This window comes from Lynx canadensis, chromosome B4 (assembly GCF_007474595.2).
Source record: "Lynx canadensis isolate LIC74 chromosome B4, mLynCan4.pri.v2, whole genome shotgun sequence".
Classification (NCBI taxonomy): domain Eukaryota; kingdom Metazoa; phylum Chordata; class Mammalia; order Carnivora; family Felidae; genus Lynx; species Lynx canadensis.
In genome coordinates, this window is record NC_044309.1 from 32,742,622 (window position 1) to 32,754,028 (window position 11,407).

The 11,407-nt window shown below is 35.5% G+C and overlaps 1 pseudogene; it reads right to left on the minus strand.

Moving 5' to 3' along the window:
• Positions 1–10,546: 10,546 nt before the first annotated feature.
• Positions 10,547–11,140, minus strand: LOC115519451 (annotated as a pseudogene).
• Positions 11,141–11,407: the final 267 nt, after the last annotated feature.

Genomic DNA, 11,407 nt, shown 5'->3' on the forward strand with positions numbered 1-11,407 from the left:
GGGTGTTGATGTTTGATTAAAATAAGACATATTTATAAATCTTTATAAAATCTAAATAAAAGCATTTGAAATTGTTTTCTTTCTCTCTTTCTCCATTCAATGCTGTCCATATGCTCTGTGTGGTTATTCACAGGCATTTACTTCCCTGACCAGCACCAGTCCTAGAAATTATGCCTTCTTTACATAAACTCTTTAGGAAATAGGAAAAATATAAGAATCATGAAAAAACAATTTTCTTTCCTTATGAGAGAAGCAAAAGAAAAAAGTAGCAACCCCCCTTCTTCATTATTATATCCCCATTTTGTTGTTTTTAAATCATTGCAGCTGATTGCCCTAAGTCCTTTTGCTCAAAGGCCTTCCCAAGGTCAAGACCATGAGATCGCCCAGGCAACCAACCTTTAGAAAAGAGAAACTCAAGAGGCAATTTGCTAATGGAGCAGAAACTAGTGGTGGTTACAGGAGGAATAGCAGAAAGTGAGTCATAGCTCCTGATTCACTGGCTGGATAGGTAAAAATGAAGAGAAAATTAATTAGCAGTAAATCTAGCAGGAGATTGAACCGGGTACTGGAGTAATTAGCCTTTTGCTCTAAATCCACTTTCTGCCTCACAGTGGCTGTGTTGCACTGCCTAGCTAATGAATTCTCCTGACCTTCTGCCAGATTTCTGTTTCATTCCCAACAGACTAAGGAGCACCTTGCTATATTTGCAGAGTTTCCAAGACTCTTGGGTTTCCTGAGCTGCTGTGACTTTGACCTATCTGGGCAAATAGATGAGGACTGAGGTGGACATTTTAGTGTTAACAGGCAGCAAAGCCTTTGTAGAGATCCTCCAGAGAGAATTGCCCCAAATCTGAGGACACATGAGAAGTTAACCAGCACCAGGAGAAAATCACAAAGATATCTGGTCTTGTTTCCTACCCTTTGGGAATCATTAGAATTTATGTTTGTTTAAAAATTATTTCTAGTGCCCTAAAAGTACTGATTATATGATTTAACAAAACCTAGTTCTTTCAAGAATTTGGTGATTTAATTTGAGATGAATAGACACTCTGAGGTGTCCATAGGAAAATGGCACTCTATCTGCATTGGAGAGAAAAAGAAGGAGAAGGAGAAAAACAATTCTGAGATCAATCAGTCATTTTGAGAACAAATTGGGCATATTGTATACTTGAATAGTTTATATTCAGAAATGATTGTTTTAGTAATGCATCTAGTTAGAAAAAAACTGAGGCCCTTCATTCAGTGATCCTAAAAAGATAATTTCATTGTGTCATTTATAAATCTTTCCAGTTGTCTAAAAATATTTTACTAAAAAGTAAGATTTATCTTAGATATAAAGCAGGGCCATGTCCAATAAATTTGTTCAACAAACACATTTATTCATTAAGAAGTCATTAAATTCTTAACCATTTATGGAGGACAGGAAAAGTGGGTATCCCAAATCTAAAGCTAATTATAGACAAAAGATCAAGTTCACTTATGCCAGGCACTTTTACTACTTCATTCCTGTCTGTTCTCTCTCCAGGAAGAATTCTAAAAAATGCATTGGCTTAATGAATCTATTTAGTTTGGTTAGTTCCAGAACTTGGTTTGGATACTAAAAATGTGCATATTTTCATCAGGAAGGGAGCAGACAGATGAAAAGGGATGCAGAATCACTGGTTGCCACACACTTGGCTGTCAGTAATTTTGTTTTGCCATGTGATGTTCAATGGAGTCATGGGCCATGCTGTGTTGATGCTTACGAAGTAAAATATAGTACCTAGTGTTGGCTCAGATCTCACAGCTATGTATAAGATTAGAGAGCTTCCCTTAATTTTCTAGAACTTTGGCTGGGTCTGAATATCAATTTATTGAAATAGAGGAATATAATCCATGGTGAGTACATGGGAGTTAGAAGACAATTGCAGAAGTATTATACTATTGGGTAAAATATGGGAGTTTTTTAAATATAGAAATGGTCTTGTTTAGAATTTATTATCATGTTGGAAAAATAATTTGATTTATAAATATATTATTATTTGCTAGAAGATAAGTAAAAATTATACATGATCTTCCTATGTTATAATTCTAGAATTGGAAAACTACATCCTGCATGCATAATATGGCCAACTAAATGTTTTTGTAAATAAAGTTTTATTGGAATACAGTCCCACTCATTTATTAATATGTCACCTATGGGCACACCTGGGAGTCTCAGTCAGTTAACCATCTGACTCTTGGTTTCTGCTAAGGTCATGTTCTCACGCTTCATGAGCTTGAGCCCCACATCAGGCTCCATGCTGTCAGTGCAGAGCCTTCCTGGGATTCTCTCTCTCCCTCTCTCTCTGGCTCTCCCCTGCTTGTTCTCTCTCTCTCTCAAAAAAAAAAAAAAAAACTTAAAAAAAAAACTACCATCTACAGTAGCTTTTGTGCTGCAATGACAGAAAAGGTGTGACAGAGTCCATATAGCCCAAAAAACCCCAAATATTTGCCATCTGGCCCTTTACAATAGAAGTTTGCTCTCACCTGTTTTGAAGGACATATATTAGGCTGATTAGCTTCTCATAAAATTCAAAAATCAGTGTTATTTGTTAATTGAATCCAAATGTCTTTAAAATTTCAAACAATAGAAGAACTATGACTTTCTGAAAACAAAACTTTTCCCCTCTGTGTTTGCTAAAATCCTCCTTATGCTTATTTTTATGAGAGAATATCTTATTGAGAGTTTAAAGCCTTTGATGATGGGAATGGTTTCAGTAGCATTCCATTCTCTACTTTCATTTGGTTGCCAAATAAACACAAATTAAAACTAGACTTGGTTGTATCAGAAGTAGTTTCTGCAGCTTTTAAGTATGGAATTCCCTGGTGGTATGATATATCTTTAGCTATTCTCTGGATAGAGATAATCTTTTGTATAGTAAACTTGACCATATAGTATCTCTAGATTTAAGAAGATGCTGCCATATTAAGTCCATAAAATAGTTGGTGAGCACTTGCAGAGTACCAGTCAAATGCTTTCCTGCCCTTTCAGGTTCCCATGTCATGTAGAGTGTGGCATCTGGCTGGTCATGCTTTATTCCTATTACCCTGGTATGGCATTGTGTGGTTAGAGCAGCACCCTCAAAACTGAGTGCCTGAGTTCCAGTGGCCTCCTGGGTAGGCCTTTATCATATTTCTTAAACTCCTTGTCTCACTTTCTTTGTATACACTTTGTAGGGTGTATTGAATGCTAAGAATTTACAACAGTGTGTAAGTGTGAAGTGTTATTATTATTATCCTCTAAATGGATAGTAATGTAAGAAGCAGGTAAGGATCTTTGCAAAACAGTAAAATAATTATTTTTTGAAAAACAAATGTTCCACATTTCTATAGTGATTCTAATTAAGCAGGATATTCTTAGAGAAAGTACTCAAATACAATACCTCTTCTTCAGATGGCAGAACATTTGTCTCCTGCTTACTCTCTCATTTTTTAGTGTTTAGGAAATAAAAAAGTCACACATGTAGTTTAGGTTTTACGCACACTGTCTTGGCTTAGGCACCACCTGCCACACTTCCCCCAAATCTACAAAAGAGACTGATTTCCTGACAGAAACAAGAAGTCTAGCAAGTCAAAACATTGACTCAATAGCTTGGTTGAGGTTATCCTGTTGTCAGACATGCATGTTTTCACCTGTACCATCTCTCTAAAGTGTGCAGGGTAATACATTTAGCCATGGTTTTGGAAAACAGAAGCAGCTTAGCCAAACAGATGAAAAGAACAGCTACTGCAGTATGCAGTGTGAACCAGTTTTTGTTTTTAATGTTTCATCTTCCCTAGTATAACACATAACATTTTTATTGTGAAAACAGAAAGGCAAGTGTTAAAAGGGCCAACATGTGGCACCTAGAGAGAATGCCAAACATAACAAGTTATCGTGTCAGGGCCTGCACAGAGCCACACCTTTAAGCATCACTCAGAGACTGGCCTCTCAATGAGTTTTTTTTTTTTCCCCCAAAGAATAGGTTTGATCTGCTAATGTAAATTCTGCAGGAAGCATCAAAACCTTCAAGCTGCAGTAGAACTTTAAATTGACCCACAATTTAAATGCACAATGATGAAGCTCCTAGCTAGGAAAATGAATAGTAGAATGAAAACCCGGTTTAAGGATCAGTTTTGAAGGAAATGCCAAAAAATGTTTTTAAAGATATACTTCCTGCAGCTTTTGTCTTTCCTTTATATTACAGCGAATTTCTTTTCTCACAGTGGGATTTTAAATTAATTTATAATTATACACACTTGCAGGGGATGAGAGAGAAATGACCTAATTATAGACCAAATGGATACCCTCTGGCTATCCTGCAATTAGAGCTACTGGGGTAATAGATGTGCTTTATCCTGCCTTGAGTGGACTCAGTGGTTAACCTGGCAGTGAGTGTTGAAAGTGGTTCATGGAGTCCGCAGCGAAATGTCAAAATCTGTGCAAATTATTTGGAATAAAAAATAAACAGATAAAACTAAACTTGAAAAGTGATTGTAGAACTGAAACTTCCCCTGCCCTGAACAGATATAAGCACAAACTGTGACCATCAAGGGAGAAAAAATAAGCAAAGAGTTTTAATGCTGTCTCTGTATGTAACTAGATTCTAATTAGTTACAATTATGCTGCCAGGGAATAACAGCTACAGTGACACTGAAGAAGAAAATGCCCAGTTCTAACATAATTCCCACCATTTCTTTAGATTTCTCTTTTTTGCTGAGATTTAGTTAGAAATGATGGAGGAAGCAAAAGGTCTTAACAGGTATCTAACAGGGTCACTGAAGCAGCAAATTCCTTTTTAGTAATTCTTTGGCCTTCTTACTTTTCTCTCTGTATACTCTACAGCAAAGGGAATAATTGCTTTTATAATGTGTACTCAATTCTTTTCCCTTCTTCCAGCCAAGAGGGCATTTCTCTGCCTGTTCTTTCTGTACCCACCCCAAACAGGATACTTAACCTGCAATTTGAAAAGAGCCATGTGCTTTGTCTAGTTAACAAAAATATTCTAGCTATAGAGTTCCTAAAACCCATATGAAACACTTAGCAAATAATGACATGTCATTGAGAAGGAGAAAAAAAGCCAATAATGTACTTTTCATGCATTGGGAAAAAATCAACAGAAGAGAATATTGTCACGGTGTATACAATGGCTACACAGAGTATCTCCATGAGGTGAGGAGATTGTGGCCTCGTATATGTGTACTGATGTGGATTGTGGTGGCGTGTGATTGCTGACTGCAGAGGCAATTCTTGCATTTTAATTACTTGGTACTCCTTTCCATTTTCTTATATATAAATCAGATTTTCTAAAGCTGTGGAATAGTAAATACTTAAGGGAAAAATATTTTATAGCATCATTGATACATTTATGTGGTTCTGTTTAAACAAAACTAAGTAACATTCTTTTAATGAAATTACACATATTTTAGCGAGAGCTATTGGTTAAAAATAGCTTGTCTAGATTTTCTGTTGTTTCTTTTTCAATAATGATAAAAAATTTCAAATATTTACTCAAATCATATAAAGTGAAATCATGAGATATTCTATTCTCAGATCCATATATATGGGATATATTCTAAAAAGAGGAATCATTCAAGTGAATCAGAAACATAGTTCTTCCTAAAGAGAATAGGAAAAATACTGAGATTCAAGTGACAGTTTTAACTTTATCAAAATGGACTGATGTGAAAATATATAGAGTAATAGAAGATGACCAACATTTAAGAAGTAACTCAATAGAAGCAATGAAGAACAAATTGGATATCTCACAAAACCAAATAGGTAAATATGGATGGCTATTCATCTATGCAATATTCACAAGTATTTATTGTGTGCCAGGTGGGTGGTGGAAAAGACTGAGTATGGAGTTTAGAGTCGACAGGGTGGTGAGCTGGACCCAGACTCTTAGGAGAAAATATAGTGATGGAAATTTTAAGAGAATAAACACAAATTTGGTTCCATTTTCATGTTGCTAAATATAAGTGAAAATACACTTAAAGATGGAATAGCCAGTGGAATGAAAATAGAAAAAAAAAATTCCAAATCAGAGAGCTCTGGAGTCAGACTATCCGGTTCCATTTCCTGACTCCACCACTTACAGAACTCCCTACCTTGAGTAGTCTCTGAATATATATGTGTGTATACACACACACACACACACACACACACATATGTGTGTATGTGTGTGTGTGTGTGTGTGTGTATACATATAATGTCTATTTATCTTGAGAGAGAGAGAGAGAGAGAGAGCGCGCAAGTATCCCAAGCAGGCTCCATACCACCAGTGCAGAGCCCAATGAGGGACTTGAATTCATGAACCGAGAGATCATGACCTGAGCCAAAGTCTGATGCTTAACCAATTGAGCCTCCCAGGCACCCCTTGAATTTTTTTTACATCACTTTTTTCCTCTTTGGAATGGGTATAACAATGGTACCAACTTACCTGCTGTAAGTATTAAATCTGTTAATGTAGCTTGAAATTTAGAGACTGTATCTATTTTATGGAAACCTTTAATAAATTTTGACTATTACTATTACAGTTATAATTAGGGGAAGGACAAATTAACTGGGCAATGATATTTGGCACACAGGTGCTTAATAAATATCTTGAATGATCTAATGAATTAATATGGAAAAAATACAAAAAAATAAAGACATTTAAAAAAAACATGAGAAGACTGAAATAAGAATACAATTATTAAAACAAATGTAAGTAAAATATATTACTCTTGAAAAACAAGGACTTTAATAGAAAAAAGTTCATTTTTATTCTATCATTAAGGCATCACTCTTCAACAAAAATGAAAGAGTAATGTTGAAAACATAGGGTATATCAAGCTAATGAAAACCAACAGAAAGCAGATAAGCAATATCAACATCAGACAAAGAAGAATTCAAAATAGACACATATTAAATGGGAGAAAAGAATGTTATCTTGAGATAGAATATATGGTTTAGAATAAAGATGAGCAAAAATGTATCACTATGAACCTGAAGTATTATACCATATTAAAAGAAATAACCCATATAAACATAAGGAGAAACTATAAGATCTCAAAGTAAGAAGGTATAACATATTTGTCTTATACTTTACCAATTAAGTAGCCAAAAATAGTTATTAAGTAATCATTCTCATGGTTTAAAAAAAACAATTCTCCCTTTTTATAAACATAAAAATTTCACACTCTCCTCAAGTGTTCTCTAAAATTTCAAAATAAATTGCAGTATTAGCAGAATAAAATTAATGGTAAGTATAAATTTTTGAAATTATAGACACTGTGCAATTTTATATAGCAAGCAGGAGTTTGTGGCTAGAAGTTGAAAAGCCCCTGTTATACAGCATCGGAATAATATGGTTAATTAAATTAATTGGGGGGGGTTATTTTTTTATTTTTTATTTTTTTTAAATTTACATCCAAGTTAGTTAGCATATAGTGAAACAATGATTTCAAGAGTAGATTCCTTAATGCCCCTTACCCATTTAGCCCATCCTCCTCCCACAATCCCTCCAACAACCCTCTGTTTATTCTCCATATTTATGAGCCTCTTATGTTTTGTCCCCCTCCCTGTTTTTATATTATTTTTGCCTCCTTTCCCTTATGTTCATCTGTTCTGTGTCTTAAAGTCCTCATATGAGTGAAGTCATATGATTTTTGTCTTTCTCTGACTGACTAGTTTAACTTAGCATAATATCCTCTAGTTCCATCCACGTAGTTGCAAATGGCAAGATTTCATTCTTTTTGATTGCTGAGTAATACTCCATTGTTGTGTGTGTGTGTGTGTGTGTGTGTGTGTGTATGTATGTGTATACACACACACCACATCTTCTTTATCCATTCATCCATCGATGGACATTTGGTCTCTTTCCATACTTTGGCTATTGTTGATAGTGCTGCTATAAACATTGGGATGCATGTGTCCCTTCAAAACAGCAAACCTGTATCCCTTGTATAAATACTTAATAGTGCAGTTGCTGGGTCGTAGGGTAGTTCCATTTTTAATTTTTTGAGGAACCTCCATACTGTTTTCCAGAGTGGCTGCACCAGTTTGCATTCCCACTAGCAATGCAAAAGAAACCCTCTTTCTCCACATCCTCGCCAACATCTGTTGTTGCCTGAGTTGTTAATGTTAGCTATTCTGACAGGTGTGAAGTGGTATCTCACTGTGGTTTTGATCTGTATTTCCCTGATGATGAGTGATGTTGAGCATTTTTTAATAAACATGCAGGTTATATATTTCACAAAGAAAACACATTTTATTTTTTTATTTTTTATTTTTTAGAGAAAGAGAGAGAACACATGAGTAGGGAAAGGGGCAGAAGGGGAGAGAGAGAAATCTTAAGCAAGCTCCACACTCAGCATGGAGCCCAACATGGGGCGCAATCCCACAACTCTGGGATCATGGTCTGATCTGAAATCAAGAGTCAGGTGTTCAACTGACTGAGCCACCCAGGTGCCTCAAAAACAATGTTATTTTTAAGTATTTATGAGGTATTTATAAAAATTGGTAATAAGGAAAACATGAATACATTCCCCAAAGTGTTGTTTGAAACATACAAAACTACTGTTTTCACAAGCCACAAAGCAATCTCACACAGACTAACCTAGTCAGAATTGCAGTCTGTTTAACAGACTGTAGAGTGCAACAAAGCTATACAAACACAGCTAAAAGCTAAAACACAGTTTCCTTGGAAAATAATTTTTTTTTAAACTTTTTTTTTTCAACGTTTATTTATTTTTGGGACAGAGAGAGACAGAGCATGAACGGGGGAGGGGCAGAGAGAGAGGGAGACACAGAATCGGAAACAGGCTCCAGGCTCTGAGCCATCAGCCCAGAGCCCGACGTGGGGCTCGAACTCACGGACCGCGAGATCGTGACCTGGCTGAAGTTGGACGCTTAACCGACTGCGCCACCCAGGCGCCCCGGAAAATAATTTTTAAACACCCTTTAAATGCATATTGACAGGTTCAATGAGAAAACAAAAACCAACATTTCATGTCATTTAAAAATTCACAGCAATGAAAACAGTATATACTATAATCTTTAGCATTTGTTATCAGTCTCTCTTGTCTGTGTGATTCTAGATCTCCATTTTGTTTATACCAGCAAAATGCTACCTTTTTTTTTTTCTCTTGAGTTAAAGTTTTTGATAATAATTTGAATAAAGGGCCTTACTGCTAAGGATCAACTCCAGAACCAAGAGAGAACAATTTGCTAAAAAGGAATAAAACAATAAAAACAAGATATTTAATCAATTAAAAAGGAGACTGGGTCACCTGGATGACTCAGTGGTTGTGTGTCTGATTCTTGATTTCAGCTCAGCTCATGATTTGCGGTTCATTGGCTTGAGCCCTGAGTCAGGCTCTATGCTGACATTGTGGAGCCTGCTTGGGCTTCTCCCTCCCTCTCTCTCTGTCCCTACCCCACTTGCATTCTCTGTCTCTCTCTCAAAACAAATAAATAAATATTAAAAAAATTTTTGACATTACAGCAACCTTTATTACTTTCAATCTATAGGATCTCCTTGCCTAAAACAAACAAATAAACAAACAAACAAACAAAAAACCTCTTTTTTATTAAGAAGACTGTAATAAAATTGACAATTCAACTCCAGAGTGAGAAAACCTAACAAAAAAGCCAAATGAAATTCATGTTCAGACATTAGGAATTAGACTACATAGACATCATTAATGAAAAACAAATATTAATTTGAATTTTGGTCTAACATATTTGTGTGTGTGTGTGTGTGTGTGTGTGTGTGGTGTGGTATGTATGAAATATGAATCACTAAAAGTGAAGCAATAAGAGTTAAAAGGAAAACCCCCAAACAAGACAAACCATAACAAAGTAAAGTACTTCTTAGAATAGAAACTATAAAGAATGAGACAAGTCACAAAAGAATTTATTCCCAAAACTTTGGTTTTAAAAATGAGCTCTACCAGGAATTCAAGGAACAGATAAATTTTATATTAGGATAATATTGAAAGCTTTTCAATTTCCTGAGGCTTGATACTTCTAAACATCGCTACAAAAGCATAGAAAAGAACAGTATAAACTATACTCCCATATGAATATAGATAAAACATCTCTAAAAAATCATTAGCATGTTCAACCAGATAGTGTGCTTGAAGAATGTAGCACATAATGTAATTCAAGACACTGGTTGGCTTGATAGGACAGACAGGGCACTGATATATAAGACATTGAAAATGTTCTTATTCCTAGCCTGGGTGGAAATTTCTTGAGAGTGTTTTTAGAAGTTATGTTTTATAACTTATGCATATGCTGCTTATGTTTGTTTACATGTATCAAATATTGCCTTAATTAAAAATAACAGAAGACAAAAGAAAAGAAGATTATGCATAATAATTTTTACTTAGTCCAAGAATGTAAGTCTTATTAGATACTGGCAAATACAGTAATGTGATTCCTCATATTAGTAGAAAAATTCATGGCCATCATGACCAATTAACAAACAAACAAACATTAGTTATAATTCAGCATCCATTTTTTAAAAAATATAACACACTAGTCATTTAATGATGATTATACTGACCATTTCCATTGGTTAGCAAGAGGCTTTTCTGAAAACTAAAGTTTCCCATGGTTTCCACTGTATCATTTTTTTTGCCAGATCGAGTTCATTTTCAGCCTGAAGAATCAGGTGGCCACCCTGAAGCTGGTCTTCTAATTTCTTAACAATTGTTTCCATTTTGGGGCGCCTGGGTGGCTCAGTCGGTTAAGCGTCCGACTTCAGCTCAGGTCACGATCTCGCGGTCCGTGAGTTCGAGCCCCGCGTCGGGCTCTGGGCTGATGGCTCAGAGCCTGGAGCCTGCTTTGAATTCTGTGTCTCCCTCTCTCTCTGCCCCTCCCCCATTCATGCTCTGTCTCTCTCTGTCTCAAAAATAAGTAAACGTTAAAAAAAAAACAAGAAAACACACAAAAAAACCAATTGTTTCCATTTTAACTATACTAGGCTTCTCATTTGTAATCTGTTATGTATACTTTCTATATGCTACATTTTTAGGAATTTGCTCAAGAACCTCAAGAACCTTTGTGTATAATATTCTTAGCCTCTTGTGTGGACTCATAAAAAGCCAATCCTATAAGGCTGGTGGTTTTCTTTAGGAAACTTGCCATGACAACCATTTAGAATCCATTCCCATAAAATTTTTTAAAAACCAAATCGATGGTAAACTAGGTATAGTTAAGATGTTTTATCTGAACCAAGAGCAGATGTCATGCTGAATGAAGGTACACTAAAAGGATGTTCTGTTAATGACAAGAACTACCAATGCTTGCTCTTGCCTCTACAACCAACAGTGTTCTGGAAGTCCTAACAACTATAAAAAGAAAATAAAAAGAAATAAGAATCCATTCACTTTGGAATGAACTTGCCATTAGTTA